The 11,403-nt window shown below is 40.3% G+C and overlaps 1 long non-coding RNA gene across 3 annotated transcripts; it reads left to right on the top strand.

Moving 5' to 3' along the window:
* The first annotated feature begins 228 nt into the window (after positions 1–228).
* On the top strand, positions 229–11,367 carry LOC110017200. 3 transcript variants are annotated; one of them, XR_002292517.2, is made up of 5 exons: positions 229–3,682; positions 8,959–9,108; positions 9,243–9,317; positions 9,393–11,233; positions 11,317–11,367. It is a non-coding gene; the product is annotated as an uncharacterized LOC110017200 (long non-coding RNA). The 3 variants fall into 3 exon arrangements; XR_002292518.2 differs by lacking the exon at positions 229–3,682 and having other exon boundaries at positions 8,125–9,108; positions 9,393–10,296; positions 10,386–11,233; XR_002292516.2 differs by lacking the exon at positions 229–3,682 and having other exon boundaries at positions 8,124–9,108.
* The last annotated feature ends 36 nt before the right edge of the window (positions 11,368–11,403 follow it).

Consider the following 11,403-nt stretch of genomic DNA (forward strand, 5'->3'; position numbering starts at 1 on the left):
AACTTAGGCCCCTGTGTGACTGAGTTTGACCCCCCTGTAATACGAGTCTAGAAAATTCATGCATTTTTTGTGTAAAATGGCTAAATAGAAGATAGGGAACACAGCAGGATGTTGTCAAATTTTGTATGTGTGCGGGGGGGGAGGGGGGGGGGGCGCTGGTGGGGTTACTCGCCCAGGGAGTAAGTTAGTGTAGAACCGCCACTGCTTCCAACTGTAGGTGGCAGACAAGCGCTAGTATCTGGTAGCGACAGTCCAGTGTGAACACTAAATGCTTAACGTCTCATGTCATGTGTTCATAGCTTAAAACAACCTTGCTAACAAAGATTTTTATACTTGAATGTAAATTAAAAAATAACAAATTGTTAACTTTTTTTTGTGTTTTAATTATTTTTTTTGTTTTGATCAACTATAACTGTTGATTTCTCCTCATTAGTGCTACTCTCTGTCTGTCCTTGGTCTTTTCTGAAAGAATTTGAATTTTTTTACTCGCATTCTTTGACAGCTTAAGAGGGGGAAAGAGGCACAGTGTGAACTTTGCAGGAGTGAGGAGCAAGGAGACGTCTGTTTTAATTTAAAGTTCCCACCTGGTTTATGAATGAACAACCGCTATGCTCCAGAGACCAGCCCACATCCTCCGCAGCCAACCATCCACTGGCTTTCCTCCAGTCAAAGTAGGCTCCAAGTCCACATCCTCGCCTGGGTTTGACAGCTAATGCTGAGTGATTTATCTTTGTATCACTAATTCCAAAAAATGTGTTGGCACGTTTGTTTCTTTTGCTAAACTTGAATTGGGAAATTCATTTCAACAAAGTTGCCACGTGAACTCGGTCCTTCATCATCTTTGAGCAAAAAACAAAACAAGTTCTTGGGGGTGTGGTGGAGTCTGGTTTAAAAAAAAAACAGGCATACAATTAATGGAGGTGAACAGCGGGCCAATTATAGGACAAAAATACAGGTCTCTGCAATTTGATGATTCCACTGCTTCTGACTGGGAGACATGAGGGAGAGGAGCTCAACACATTTGATACTCATTACAGCATAAAAAACAGACCAGAATAGAAGAAATGCACATTAATAGGTCGTAATGATGCCAAAAATATGCTAAATTACTATTTTTTCCCTCAGACTTTATGTTTAGCAGCACCAGCAGAAAGCTGACTGCTGGCGCCCCATGCTGCTTTGCTTTTGGGGGAGCAGGGAGCCAATCAATGTGAGCTCACAAAGGAGGGGAAGAGTATTCAGAAAGCCAACTGTTCCCTCAGGCCATGGGCAACGAAGAAGTGGGAGAGACAGCAGCTCACAGTGCACGGAGAGAAAGAGGCGAAGGGTTGACAACATGTTTCCTTTGCTTCTGTGCAGTGAGAGGAATAACAAAATCCCTGCGACACTGGTGTGAAATTAATACCACCCTAACAGTTTATCGCTTCTTTAGAAAAAGAATCAGAGTGAGACATCGATAAGCATCACCCTCTTAATCATTAAGCTTTTAGAAATCATTGTTTCTGTTATTTTTAACTGGATTTTTACAATAATTTTAAGTCAGGACACAAATAACTCCTTTGTTTTATGTTAATACTCCTGCATTCTCCCATTCCTTCCCTGGCTTGGATTCCCAACATCTCTGTTCATCATTATGTCAATTGGGAAATTATTAATTTACCTTAAATATAATTTTTGTGAAGTCAGCCGTTGACACACACGTTATTTTTGCTTCTATGCTTCTATGGTTTTCAGGGTTTTGGGTCTTAGCGGAACTTGTTGGTTGCCTAACTATTATTGGCAAAACATATAAGATATCAGAAAGATCTGTTATGTTGTAATCATTCCAGATATGTAGATTTTTCTGATGTGAAGGTTTTTCCTGCAATCTTTGTGCAGGACTTATTTGTAAATTGGACCTTTATACTGAATTGACTTGTTGCTCCCTCTTTTGATCAATAAAATGATCTGATGTTGTAATTTGAACATAGAGGATCTTTAAAAAGAGTTAGACATATTGCTTTTTCTTTTCCTTAATTACAAACCGATATGTTGTGATTATGAGACACTATTGATCATTTTTTGTCTCTGCAACACTGAGCCTCCATTATGTCAGTCTTGCATTTTAATTGTTTGTGTGGATTATGTCTAATTTATTCAATCTCTGTTTAGCAGGCTGAGCTCACAGCAGTAAATTAGAGATATATCCCACCTTGACATTTTTATTCTCAAAGGAAAATGTATGGGCACAATTTAAAGGTTTTAAAACTTAATTTTTTCCCTTTGAGAAATAAGCTGGCAGGAGGTAAACTCAGTGTTTCTGGCCTCATTGTTCTCCCATAACTTGAAGTCAAATTGAAAAGCCTCTTATCATAAATACATACTGTGGTAACTATTTACTTACTATTAAATTAAAATGTTACCAAGACATCATGAGGCTTAGCCAAAATTTGATGGCACATTTTTGGAAGCAGTAGTGAAAAACTGCATGTCAGTGTGATAGTAGTTTCTAAATAATATAAAAGCAAGTCTGTCGGGCTCTGTGACATTTAAGTATGAGCCTGTCTTTATCATTGAGGATAGGTTTCAGCTTCCAAACTGCAAAATGTCACCTGTTTCCTAAGGTCAGGTTGATTTTTAGAAGATCTTTTTCCTCAGAGGAGCTTAGTAAATTCCTTGTACAATAATTTCCTCAATGCTACGGATACACCTGATTGAAAGTTTGAAATAATTCAAAGTAAAATGTTGCAGTCATGTTCTGACACGAGTCACTAAGCTGCAAAAGATACAAATGCTCTATTTTTGATGTTCTTTATCCTCCATGCGCTTCTTTGTGTCTCATTTTGTGCCTGGCCTGTAAACTCACTGCAGGCCTTCTTCACGATTAATAGTGGAACAAGACCTTTTCCATTAGCCTCATAACAATGATGTGAACCTCCTCTGAAAAATTATTTGGTCCTTTAACGCATTAAGTTGAAAAGAAAAACAATTTGCCTTGTCTAAAGTGGAGATCTCCCCTTTTTTGCTGAGAGATAGATGGTCCTGTCTGTTTCAGCTGACCCTAAAAGCTGCTGCTTCTGTGAGGAGCAGTAACTGAAGTTCAGAAGACAAAGTGGTTTGTTTCAAACTAAATACATCAATTTGTACATTTGTTGGAAATCATTGCAGAAATGGATTGCATCTGTTGCAGGATGACAGCGCTGCACAGATCAAGCTAAAAAGATTGAGAGATTTATGACAGGAAGGCTGCAACGAGCTGTTAGGCCTCAGTAGAATCTGTGCAAACGCCACTTACGCTTGTATGGACATCCTTTTTATGATAACATCTACTTCTGTTGCTTTACAGCTTCCTTGATCTACAGGTGTGTTTGGCAGGGGTTGCTGGGCAACAAGTCACACAAACAGGGTACTGGACAAGTTAAAAGAGAAAACCACGGAAGACCATACCGCACACTTTCATGCAGAAGATATGGACAAAGTGCCTGGAAGGAAAGTGTCTGGCTTTATTTTTATGATAACAATAAAAATATGTAATATCCAAACGTCCGCAAAAATGTTAAATTTTTCCATTAATTGGCTTTTTTTTTTTTTTTTGCTAGACATTCATACTTTCAGCCAGCACTGAAACAAAAACACAATTTCTTCCTTTTTTTTTTTCTTATCAGGCTTTCAGCATCAAGGTCAAGGGCAGCTTCACTATCAGGTAAACAGTACAGAACGGAGGAGGAAAATGCTTTAATGGCCTCCCAAGATGGTAGATTTCTATAAAAACAGTACAATTTGTGGATTTGATATTATCTTTAAAAATATATCGTCTGGACAGTTTATATAGAAAGCGATAATATGACAGCTAACATTACTGCTTGGTTCGGTAATTATAGGGATTTGATGTTCCACAATTATGTATCATCAGATAAGGAGCCATATCTGATGTAACATGCATTGCCTAAGTGCTAAAGCATTTTTAAAAATAATTAAATAAAAATATTTAAGGTTTATAGGCTAATAAGCATTTCCTGATACTTCTAACCATTTCTCAACATCTGCGCTGCCACACATGAAACTGTTTTACCACTTTTTATTGTTTTTTTAAACAGAAACTTTACTTTGTGAATATTTTGGTTTTACTGACAATTTGTAGAGTCCTGGATTCCTAGAGGTCTACTAAAATTATAGTGTTTAAACATAATCTAATAGGATAAAAATTAGTTGTAAGTCAATGAAATATGCCACCTCCTGCCCTAGTGTCACTGTGAGAACCACTTTGACCTATAGAAGAGTTGACATGTTTTGTTGATCAGCTTTACCAATACTTTTTCTACTTTTTTGGGATTGTGGACAAAAATTAGAGACAAAAGGAGAGAAAAAAACAGCTGTGTCATGTTGCTGAGAGCTGGGTTATCTCTCCTATTTACAAGATAGTTCACTAAACACTTCCTATTCAGATGACTTGATAATCAGAGGCACTTAAAAAGAGCCATTTTATTACTCTTTGCAAGCCTGTACAGTCTGAAAAAAACTTTAAAGCAAATGTACTCAAAAGAAAAGCTTCTATGGAATATAGAAAAACAACCTGATTATGTAAAGGCTGGTAAATAAACTCTAAGCCTAAACAAAATTTTAAAAAGTAACTGTGTATAATTTGAACAAGAACTAAAACCTTCTGTATAAATCAAAGAAACTACAAAAGAGATGAAAGTAAAATAGGGTTTTGTGATGTGTAAAAGTTGGAAACCTTACTTAAAAATAGGTTTGCTCAACTTATAAATATATAGCGATGTGGCATCTGCAGCTAAGAATTTGCCATTTGCAACAGGAGTAAAAATGTCCCCGTCAGGAGGATGAAATGGAGCGCTGCGTTTATTCATACCGACATTCTTAACAGGTAAAAATGTTCATAGAAATGTTCAGTTTATTCACCAAAACATAGGGTTTTAATGCACCCAGCACCACCTGTAAGCAAAACAATTGAAAATATTCACAAGATTCACGACGGTGCTCTCTCCGCACGGTGGGGGGTTCACATTACACCTGAGCCGGGGGTGTTCGTGTCCCTGGGGGGTGGGTCCTGGTCCTTGCCCCTGAGCGCTGGGCCCCGCCAAACTTCCAACAGTGGCCGAGCCTGGTCGGGCCATATTTACAACACCCCTTGTGGGCCCCCTTTTTTCCCCGGGGTTCCCCCCTCCTGGGCGGGGGCGGCGGGCCCCTGCCTTGCTCCTCCCTGGACCAACTGTGGGCCGGGTGGGTGGCTGCCTGGAGTGCGGAGCGGGTCTCCCTTGGGGGGTCCTGGCTCGTACCTGGGGTTGGGGCGGGGGGATGCCCGGAACTCCTGGGTGGTGGTTGGGTGCTCGTCTGGGGCTGTGGGCATCCTTCTCCGGTGGGGCCCTGCGTTGGGCTCTCCCGGCGCGGCGGGGGGGGCTGCTTTCCTGGTTGGGCTGGGGCGGCGCTCTCTTTCCCTCCGCGCCTCCCTGCTCTCTGGCTCTGGGGGCCTCGCGGCGGTCCTGCTGGCCCTGGCCTGGGTGGCGGTCTTGGTCGCCCGGGGGGCGGTTGTTCCCTGCCTGTTCCCGTGTGGCGTTGGGGGGATTCCGGCTGCCGCTGTTGCTGCGGCGGGGGTCTGGGTGTGGGGGTGGCTAGGCGCTCCTCCTCCTTCTTTTCACATTCCACCATCCATCCATTTGAGAAATTGAAGAGTGTTACACATTTTAGAAGAACATAAACACTCACCTGAACACAGGTGTTAGCTCACCTTTGCACTAATAGTTTGTATGATTGAATGAATGAAAGATTTCACACTAGTTGGTTTAAAGGCATAGGTATGCGTTTGTGAACACTATCTGTTTTGTGTGCATGTTGACAGGTGGACATTTTTGCAGCTAGCAGGTGTGTTGATAACATTTGAGTGTGTGTGGACAGGCCCCGCCCTTTTTGTACTACATTTGAACTGTACCGTAACGATAAACAACCAGTAAACCTGTCTGCTCTATGCTGCTTCATGGTCTTACCCCCCCTCTCACTATCACCCCCCCCCCTCTCTAACATCCCTCTCTCTTCTTTCTTTCTTTCCTTTTCCGTCCGGTCCAACACCAAAGATTTTCAAACATGGTTGAAATTAATAAAGTTTGGCCTCAATTACAAAAGGGGTTTATTCAGTCATACCTTTGGTTTGTCTGAAGATTAATAACCCCTCTTGTTAAAGTAAAATATGTCCAACACAAGAGGCCCTCAGCTCTCATCTGCCTGCCTAGCTGTTGGACAGGACAAGTTAAAAAAAAAAAAAATATTCACAAGAAAAATGGAAAGGCATTCCAGCACAAGCAACCTGAATTACTTAACATGATTTTTTATTCTGATTTTCCAGCTTATAATGATCCACAGCTTTACTTTATTTTATTTTTTTTACCATCTGTTAACACTTGCTAATCTAAACGGATGAGGTTATTCATCATTTTTTGTAAAACATTTTTGCAACATATATTTTGACAAGGTTAATTTAATTATTTTAGCCATAAGTTGTTAAATTATGTCAAGTTTTAACAATAATTCATTTTCTTTAACAATAATACTATTTAGAGAAAATGTAAAGAAGAATATTAAGTTTATGATGATCTATGAATTCTTATAAAAAACAGAGATATGCTTCCATAATTATAGATAGCAATGCAAAAAAAATTAACTTCTTTTTGTTGCTTTGATAGAACAGATGTGGAGTTTTGCAACATTTCAGTAGTTGTGTGGTTTGTTTGAGGATGTGTTTATGAGCTAAAACTCTCTTTGTTGACTTCCTCCTGTTTTGCAGCACCATGTTTAGCCTTACAAGTATCTCCAAGAGGCTTTTTTTTTAATAATGATTTTTGCTTGTCGCTATAGACAGCTTAAACAGTAGCTTTTCCATTGATCTGCTTCCTACAAAGGACAGAGTTCAGAAACAAGATGGATTTCATATATCTATAATCTGATGTGAGTCCTCCTTTTTAAGAGTGTATGGATTTTCTGCCACTGAAGGTTGGAGTCAGGTATAGGGACTGAGGATACCTGGCTTCCAATGGTTGCCGTTGCTTTTGGAATCACATGCCTGAAATAAGGTTTCCCAACAATAAAATGCTTTAAAAAGGACTGGGTTTGTTTAAAGCGAATGCTAAATGTTGCTCTCCTTCCATGCTTTTAGCTTTGATCTAAACAAATTGAAGGAGCAGTTCATCCTATTTCCATTAAATTGTCTGTAGGCACAGTATGGACAGTATGCAGCAACTGTGCAACCTGCGCAGTGTAGTGTTTGGTGAGTGCTAATAAGACGTGCAAAAAATGAGCATGGGGTCACATTTTAAGTCAATGGCAGAAATGGACCACTATGTCCATCAAAGTGTAACTTAAGGATGTTTGCTCCTCGGTGTTGCCGTTTCTCATACTGCTTGGAGTTAACCTGAAAATTATAAAGGCAGCAAGAGGAGCAGGAGTCAAATGCTGTTGCAAAACTTAACATCTGGATTTTTTTGTACTACTCTGGGGTTGCAGAGATAAAATACGTTTTGATCAATTTTGATAATTTTGAAACTCAATGCTAAGAACATTATTTTCTGCTGACAAATTAAGACATTTATTTTTGACTAAACAGGGATTGACTAGCTGTGTGACAACGTCCTTAGTGGTCACTTGGTGAACTGACTTGGCTTCAGTTCTCTTTTAACCTGTTATCACCTGAGCTGTCGCTGGGGACATCTAAATAACACACTTTCTTTGTCAAACTGTAGCTCTTTGAATGTTCACATGTTCAACATGAATGAGCTGAATGAGCAGTGTATTTTCATTGAATTTCTAAAACGTTTTTGCTGCCTAATTGGTTCAAAAACCAGTTGGAATGACGTGAGATGTAGTTTATTGTTGTTGCAGGGCTTTTATTTTAACAACGCTTTTTCAAGATCTAGTTGAAAGACTTGGACGGTTGGATATGGCTAACAAGGAAAATTTAAAATAAAACCATAGCAAGTTGGAAGTTTCATTCCGAAAACCTTTTGATCTATTTTCAAAAGGGTTTCCAGTGGTCTTTTAAGTATGATTATGCTGTTTTTAAGTAAATTTTTTTCTTTTAAACAGTTGTTTTTTCTAGGACATCGTTTCTGCAGAACAGCAGTAGTTCATCAAAATTCACCTCTGAGTTATTGACCTTTATTGGCACGGAATAAGCCCGTCCACACTTCCTGTCACCTATCTGTTTACATGCTCTCCCCCAGCTTAAAGCGCCTCACACCCTCGACATAACATTACTGGTTAAAGCGAGCAACATTGGAGCTATGGAGCCAGATGTCAGCTCAGATGAAAAGAACAAAGACGTACATGGGTCCAATCATCTGCAAGAGGATGCTCCAGAATGGAGTGCAGCAGGAAGCTTGTGGATTGCTCAGTCTTTTCCTGGTTCACAACGATTTGAACAAAGAAATATTCAGAAATGCAATTTTAAAGCTTAATTTTCTTTTACATTTTCTACTCCATCATGAGAAAAATGCCACAAGAACATGTTAAAAACACCCAAAACACAATTTTTATTGGAGTGGATCTTTGACGAAAAATGAGTTTGAGATGAGTAGATAAAATGTTGCAAGGAAATTTCTGAAAGAACAAAGAAAGTCATGTTAGCTTTGGTGTCTTGGTTTCTGAAGGGCACTGTGACAACCACAACACACATGCATACGCACTCAAACAAGGATTTGCCAAAACTGAGGACCCTGGAGAAACTGAGCCATCCTCATTTCAGCATTAAGTCTGTTCCAACTGTCAGAGGGGCCTCTTGTTGTTCCGTAATGATGATCGAATGCTTCAATCCACAAAGCTTTTCTTTTTTTTCTATTTCAGGGATATCTGTTTGCCAAATGATGAAACACGTTTTATCATCCTCTTTTTCTCTTCCATTATGTATTGTTTGACATGTGTGTCTCCCATGTTTCCCTGACCCTTCCTTGAACCCAACATATCCATTGAATGCAGTGGATAAATGGCAGGGAGCAGGTTTCTGCTCTGGGACCTCTTGGCGCTCAGCTCTGCTCTAAATGATCACTTATCCCCGCTCGCCCACATCAAATTCATTTTCTGGCATTGACGTGAAGCAGCACTGTGGTCAGATCATTTCAAGTCAAGGTAAACTGCCAATAGTACATGCCACGCAACACGATGAGACAAAAAATATGTTGGCGCATAATGAGTTGTGCATGCCTGTCTATTTCAACCTTTCTTTTTAATCCAAACTTCCTCTCATCACCTCATTCTCTCAGTTGCTGGAGCCCAAGTGACACTATAACCCCTGAAAGGGAATTACCATGACAACGGCAGTCAGAGTTTGCACCACGGTAATTATTGTGGGTAAGAAACAGTGGGAATTATGAGTTTTTGTCTGTGAACCATCATATCACTCATGACTACAGTAAGGTGCAACCCTGGGGATGAAGCAGTGGGTGGAAACGGAGTTGCAGTGGCACACAAACAGAGAAGCAAGAAGATGCTATTATGAGGTCAGTGAGTTAAATCTCCATTAATCACTGTTCTGCATTGCAACTGATGAGCTAAACAGCCTTGCTTTGTGGAGGTGATGTCATCTCAATGTGTGTAGTAAAAAAGATTCTGTTTCTCGTCTCAGCTACAAGAGGTTCACTACTTCCCTTTGCTTCACCACTGACCCCCTTCTCATGTGGAAAGAAGGAGGCCCTTCTGTTTTCTCCTTCCTCTTTCTTGTCAAAATTCCCGGCACACTCCGTTCTTAATCTCGTAGCCCTGAAAAGCAGCTTGTGTGTGCCGGCTCACCTCAAGCTTTGCTCACTTGCTTTAATAGATGTGTTTGCTGCTAAGTGGCGGTTGTAATAGGATGCTTGTTTGCCTTTCTCGATGCACTTTCATCCTTCACTGTAGTTCTATCGCAGCGCAGCGATTTGTCTCTTGGCTGCAGAGCTTTACTGACTGGTGAGAAAACAAAGACTCTGGGAGTCGCTGTGCTCTGTATTCATGTCTGAATGTATGCTGCACGCACGGGTTGAGTGTTTGTAGTCATTTGTCTTCGGAGGAGAGGTTGGTAAAATGTATCCCGTTCTGCCTAATCTCTTTCTGCATAAGTCATTTCAGCCGCCTTTGTGTAGGAAAGGTATGGTTTTGTTGGGATTGAGGAAGGCTCCCCATAGGCTGCAGCACAGCCCTGAACTGCCACAGACACTGCAGTGCTTCATAAATAGTGAAAAGTGAGAAATGGGCAGAGGTGAAGAGAAGAGCAAAGATAGCGCCGGTTCTCATCCCACACACTTGGACAGTCTGCAGCCACAGTGAATCATTCAATCAAGGGTAATCTTCATCGTTTGCCTACAATGAAAAGTCTGTTCTTCACAAAGGCTCCTCACAGTAATTCAGAGGTCTCTTTGTGTTGTGTGCAGATGTGGCTGATGACAATGCCTCGTTTATCTTGTCTGAGTATCTTGGCCTTGACTACAAATGACCTGAGGTCAGCCGGTGGTGCTATGAAATATTTAACTCATCTCAAAGCCAAGGCAGGCTTTTTTAATTTTGGGAAAAAATGGAAATGAAAATATTTCTATGAACCTGTGTAAGCATATTCTGCTTGTCTGTTGCATGTTGCTACATGCAAAAACTATTTGCATTTAACATAAAATCAAAGATAATGAAAATTTAGAGCTTGTGTTAACAGTGTTAAACAGAATTTTCAGGATGTGCTGTCAGTGAGTGAATTTAGAGCACCCTCAGCCCAGAATGTTACTCCGCAGAACCGTTTTGCCACCCATCTCATGTCTTAAACTTTAACAGATGTTCTGAGCTACAGTGGAAGTTTTACCACCCACCCCTGCTCCTATAGTGTCAGTCTCTTTTTTCGACATCTGCCAATTTAAAGAGACTTAAATGGTTTTCGTACAGCCTTTTGATAACAGGAGAGTGTGTGAGTCCACATCGAAGACCCTAAGGTAACTTTGGCATTATGTCAAAACTGAATCTACTCATTAAAACCCAAAATATTAAAAAAAAAAAGTCAGTGTAAAAGCATTTTACTGATTAAAATCATAAAGTGGGTCATTATTGCACTGTGGAAAGATTAGAGTATGATCAGATTTCTGTGACTCCTCTTCTCTTTAGATTTGATTCTTCTTCTCTCTGGTTCCATGTTCTCATCTGTCTGCGTTCTCAAGAGTGGAAGCTTGACTTGCAAGCAGAGGTCTGCAGTTGCTCCATTCCTCGGACCTGGAGACGTTACAGTAGTGGAGTGATCACGGTACATGACAGAGTTCTTATGACATGACTAAAAACAAATTACATTCAGACTTTTATTCTCCGATCTGTTATTCCTATGCACAGGCATGGCTGTAGCAGCTTTTACACTGCATCAACAAAACAAACAAAGATGATGACAAAGAGGTCTTTCTGATCTCAAGCTTGAGTTGA

The sequence above is a fragment of the Oryzias latipes genome, chromosome 19 (assembly GCF_002234675.1).
Source record: "Oryzias latipes chromosome 19, ASM223467v1".
Lineage (NCBI taxonomy): Eukaryota > Metazoa > Chordata > Actinopteri > Beloniformes > Adrianichthyidae > Oryzias > Oryzias latipes.